Source organism: Castor canadensis, chromosome 13 (assembly GCF_047511655.1).
Source record: "Castor canadensis chromosome 13, mCasCan1.hap1v2, whole genome shotgun sequence".
NCBI classification, from domain to species: Eukaryota; Metazoa; Chordata; class Mammalia; order Rodentia; family Castoridae; genus Castor; species Castor canadensis.
In genome coordinates, this window is record NC_133398.1 from 77,517,138 (window position 1) to 77,523,137 (window position 6,000).

A 6,000-nucleotide genomic window follows, 5' to 3' on the forward strand; every position below is an offset into this window, starting at 1 on the left:
CACTTGCCTGCTTTGAAGAATAACACTGGATTAATAGCAAAGTCTTTACAAGGAGGAGAACAACAGTGATGAGGAAGCAGAACCCTCAGGAGTTTAGACCAGGCTTGGAGGGTTAAAAATAGAGGATGCCTTAAGTTCCTCAGCAGGAAAAACAACCCCATCAATAAAATTAAACATGAAGAGAAAAAAAGGCATGAAAACCCCAGGGAAAACAAAGAAGCTTAGAATAAATGGAGAAAACTCTAGGTTATTCCTCCATAGGAAAAAAGAGCATCAAAAGACCTATCAGTCATGGAAAAAGGAGATACACAACATAATAATTTATAAATCAGAGTTAGTTTTTGTCAGTGAGGATGATTAGAAAAAAGAATTTTGACTGACTAAAATGATTACTAATTTTTAGATTGTTTTAGAGTGTCTTTCATTATTGAATGTACCGTAATGATTCCTCTAAATGGACCTTGACCTCTAAAGAGATTAATTTGCTTTTAAAATATATTCTTCGATCTGAGCATTAGTAAGAAGAGAAACATGAATAGATACACAGAAAAAAGTTCCTTATCCAGATTTTATCAAGTAGAAGTTTGTACTGAGCCACTTCAGTATCCTAATTTTCAGGAAAAAAAACTCAAAGATTATTTAAAATAATTAATGCAAAGTTCTAAAAGATACTGAAGTGACTCATGAGTTATCAAAGGAAAACTAAAAAGACTGGCTAGTAGAAGATTATGCAGGGCATCAAATACCAACTAAAGCATGTAGGTTTTATTCAGTTTGGCAAAGGGGAGGCACTGGGAATATTTGAATAAGACGATGACATTTGCAAAACAGAAAAATTAATCTTCTGTTCAAAGGTAGTTTGTATTTTAATAAAGAATGACTGGAAAACAGTTCAGAGGCTACTGAAATAATCCAGAGTGAGAAAAAATGCCAAGTACTTTAACTAGGTTTTGTGATGATGGAAGGGAAGTTGAGACTTAAATAAGATCATGTAAGTGACAAACCATCCCAGTTTGCATCAGAATTAGTTTCCAGGGATGTAAGATATTCAGTGCTGAAATCAGGATATTCCTGGACAAATCACAATGGATGGTAAACCTTAGCAGAATGTTAGGAGCAAAAGAAGAAGAGTCATTGTTTGGTTACAGGGAAGTAGGATTCAAAAAACTATTTGAAAACTCCTTGCTCTAGTTTGAATGTGAAATGTCCCCTAAAGTCACACGTGTCAAAGCTTTATTCCTTAGTCGTTAGCCTTTGGTACTATTGGGAGGTTGTGGGACCTTTAAGAGGTAGCACCTAGAAGAAGGAAGTTAGGTCATCAAGGTCATGGCCCTGGAGCAGATATTGGGACCTCTTTTCCTTTCTGTCTCTCTTTTTGCTTCCTGGTTGCCATGAGGTAGGAAGTCTCCATTTCTTTGCACTCCTTCCTGCCACATTATACTGCCTCACCACAGGTCACAAACAGTGGACAATCAGCCATTGACTGAAACCCCCAAAACAGTGAGCCAAAATAAACCTTTCCTACTTATAAGTTGATTAACTCAGGTGCTTTGTCACAGTTACAGAAAGCTGACTAACATACTTCTTATTAGTTAAAACTGTAAATTAACCAAAATGCCTCCATTTATATTCATTCTAATCACAAGACACCATAAATATGAAACAAAAATTTTGTATACTGTAAATGGAGAGACAACCTTTCAGAAGGACTTTTTTATACTTCAGCTACACAGTGGAGGCAAACAGGACAGAAGCCAGAAATCCGAAGGAGATAAGATATAAGAAAATAAAGAGCAATTGTTAAATGCAGCCCAAATTATAAGCTGGTGGGTCAAGGATGAAGGCATGTTGCCTAAAAGTATCAGGATAGCACATGAAAATGCTGAATATGAGCTGGGAAGATGAGTTAAGAAAGAGTAGAAGTGATAATTAGTGGGGTTTCAGGAAGACATCTATGAAGGGATAGTCAGTGTCCAGTCATTCACTAATTTCCTGGTACTCATAGGCAGTTTCACTTTTAATGAGGAAAGGCTAGAGATCGATCAGAAGACATTGGAGTAAGCCAGAGTGAGTGAACCTAAGTATTATCCTTTAGGTTATTTGTGTTCATCAGTCCATTTTACCCTTCAGTTACAACAACATTTTCTACTCATTGCCTCAATGAGGGGTGACAAAACAGAATAGTAGAAGATGGATGTGGTAGAAGACAACTTCCTGATTTTGAGTTTCAAATGTCTAGATATCTAGGGAAAGGAAATGACAATAGATTTTGGGGATGGTAGATGATGATAATGGATGCATGGATGGATAGACAGGACCACACAAACAATCAATCTAGATCTATAATCTGTAATGTTCCCACAGCTAGAAGTGTAAAGTTGAAGGAGGAAGACTGCAAGGAACTGAGCAGGGAGAGAGGCAAGAGACAACGTGAGGGTTCAGTCTCAGTCCTCAATGGATTATGGCAAAGGCAGCATTGCACCCAGAGGCTTCCTTGTCTCTACTTACATGCTCACTCCTATAGGACATGCATTAGCACCGCCAACAGCCTCTTACTAAAGCTAGAAATCTGGAAGAAGATCTGGACTCCTCTCCTTGCCACATCTGGTATTGCTGGATCACTTAATTAGTTATCTTTCCACCATCCCTACCACCACTCCATAGTCTAGCCAGTCCATTTCATTCAGTCCACATCTTAACTATGTCACAACAATCACCTTGCTGAATTTTCTGACTCTTGCCACTCTTTGCAGACAAAACATTGGTTTTTTTTCTAATGGGCATTGTTGCTCATCAGCACATAAACCTAAGGTTACACTGACTTACTTAATGTTTCAGTTTAAATGTAGTTTAATAATAATGGCTAAATTACCAAATGGGTTGATAGCTATAGAGCATGCTCGCATGGCACTTTGTTATTCAGTAAACACTTCATAAGTTTGAACTATCATTACTTTTTTATTACTATTATTAATTATTATTATTATAAAGTACAATCCTGCCACTCTATTGTCAAATGCCAAAGTCTGAAATTGAAGTAGTTAGAGGATTGGTTGAATTTGACAAAAGGTGAGCTCACTCACACCAAGAGGACATTGTAGGAGCTCAAAGATCCGTGTCCTCCCAGGTCCCCAGGATAAGGGTCCAGGAAGCACCATGATTCAACCTCTGTCTTGTAGTATTTTTTCTAAGCCCACATTGGCTTCTGTCCCCGCTTTTCACTATATTATCCATCCTCTCACTGAAGACTGACTTTCTCTGCTAATTTTTCTGGCTTATGGCAGAAGTGGCTGTTCCCTAATTCCCTACCTGTGTGTTCAACTCAAGCTCATAACAGAAACAGTTTTCAAAATTTTTTGTGTGACCGAAAATGACTGATCATTTTGGGATAATTGAGAGTCAGAATGGGGCTGCATAAGGGCACACAACTGGACGAATGTGTCTTTTAATTGTGCTCCAACTTTGCAGACAGCAACATGTCATTTGCCCTATTCAACAGTTTGTCCAGCCATCCTGAATTATTTGCTTCCTACAGTCACTGTCACCTTGCTTGTCTCTGCCATTACACATTATACAATCTATTACATTGACCTCCACCAGCCTTTTTTTTTCTTTTATTATTCATATTCCACCAGCCTTTTAACTAACCAGCTTGTGCTATCCTCCATCTCAGCCCAAACACACTACCCTGAGGAGCCTTGCACCTCCCAAGTGCTGTGCGTGACTTTGCCTCTGTACATTTTCGCATCACAGAATCCAACAGATATTCTTTACTCCAAGTTGCTTCAGGACAAGAATAATGTTTTTAATTAATCTTTGTATTTTCAACATTTTGACAATTTGATGATTGAACACTTCAATAAAAATTAATTTTAGTTTTTCCTAAAAAGTTACATGAATCCAGTTATTTGCCAGAATCAATCTGAGCTTATGAAAAGTCTTAATAAATATTTTCAAAGTATCTTTTAAAGAAAACACTTTTCATTATACACAGTAATGAAACTAAAGTTAACAAATTATTAAAGAATGAGTATTCTGATTATCTGTTAATTAATACCATCATTAGATATAAACACATTTGCTTCATGTAAATAGATATTGCCATAGTGGTTTTAACATTTTATGGAAACAGTTTACTAATCATTTGCTTGCTTTCAAGCCACCACATATTTTATTCTATGAATAATATATCTTTTCCAGAGATTATACAAGAGTCAGTAGCTTGAGCCTGAATAAGTCTGAATATTGAACACACAGTCCATTTTAATAACTACTCTCTCTGCATCTATTTGTGATGTTAGCTAAATACACATGCCATTTTTCAAAGCTAAACTGCTACTTTAAAAAAACCTCTTCTTTAAGGGTATCTGTCTCTTCAGTGTTGTGGTATTTCAGTTCTCAAAAATTCCTTGTCCTTTTCCTTTCCTCTTTTTTTCCTTCCTTTCTCATCTTATTCAGTTTTTTTATACCACATAAAGTCCAGCAATATCCTCTACTTGAGTCTTCTCTTTTGAAATTATTCTCACTCTTCCAGATATCCCATATTCTCTGAAATACAATGTACTTTGAGGGTTACACAAATATTTTCTTGCCTCTTAACCCATTGCAAGAATTCTTTCCCATTTCACTGATTATCACTTTGTCGTGTGCTTTGCAATGAAATATTAGCAAACGTGCTTGAGTGGTTTGGCTAGTTTCTTGTGCCTAGTGATCTGCCATGAGCAGAATTCAACCCAGGTGGATGCTGCTCCTTCCAACTGGAGCCCACCGAGCTCAAGACAAATTGAGCAGGTTTGAACACAGAGCCCGTATTGGAGATTATCACAACTTTCTTTGTCATCTAAACTTGACCTGCTGGGCCTATCTTAAATTAGATCTGTCCATTGACTGGAAGCCCTCAGGGCCTAATAGTAAATTCTGGTTGTTTCCAGTGACTATATTTGAAGATGGCTTGTTACATAGCTCCACTGTAGCAAGAGTTCGCTGATACAAAAATTCGTCTAGCATCACCGTTCTTTCTGACTCTAAAACATAAGAAATATCCTACAATTTAAGTAATTTAAGCAACTCTTACATAGCAAAGCTTGCATACGTCATTAAAGGCTAAAAGAGCTAATTGTGATCATGATTAAGCAATTGATGTATACCATGCGCTACTTATATGGATTACTTCTAATCTATCCCATTATGGGTGAGAAAATTAATTTAGAAAGATGATACAACTTTCTCAAGGTCATTCTATTGGTAAGAAGCAGGACTTCAAATTTAGATCTGCCTCAACTCAGAACACTTGCACCTTCTCTCTCATACTGTACCTTAGCATTCATGCTGTCATAAATTAAATTAACAGTCACAAGTATAATTAATTCAAATCCCAGGTTAATATTATATTCAACTAGTCTCTATTTATGATTGATATTTGATGGATAATAGATGGTTAAAAACTTCTCTTCACACAAAAAATTGAAAATATTTAAAAAGTTTTAATTATATACATGGGATAATTTGACATTTATTTAAAATTACAAAATATTATGGAAGTTGTCATAGCAAATTTAGAAGAAGGCTTTTATTTGCAGAGCGTACAGATAAATTTTTATTCTTGGCCTTTCTTATAATGTGCCCAGTGATGGACAATTGTGTTTGTGCAGAAAACAACTCAGGTTTGGAAAACACCAAATGACAGTTATTTTACCATTATAAAGAAAAAATATGTTTGAAAAATATGACATAAAATGCTCCAAACAACAACTTAGTGAAACTATAGTTGAAAGATACCAATTTGAAGTAATTTACTCTTTGATTTTTAGTCCTTTTCACCATCCAAACAAAAACTTCTGTTTCAGGTATTCTGCTTGTTCTGGTTTTTATTCAGGCATTTTTATAAACATCAGGGCTTTCTTACTACAGAGAATATCCGAGGAAAATAAAAAACTCTTTCTAATTAAAATGGCAGATTGCTAGGTATCCTGATGGAACAGAAAGTAGTTATTCATCAAA

At 35.9% G+C, this 6,000-nt stretch overlaps 1 long non-coding RNA gene across 7 annotated transcripts in view; it reads right to left on the reverse strand.

The window, feature by feature from the left end:
- The window catches only part of LOC141415445 (uncharacterized), a 297,301-nt gene that overhangs the window by 225,844 nt on the left and 65,457 nt on the right, over positions 1-6,000 (reverse strand). The gene's annotated exons all lie outside the window — the stretch shown is intronic.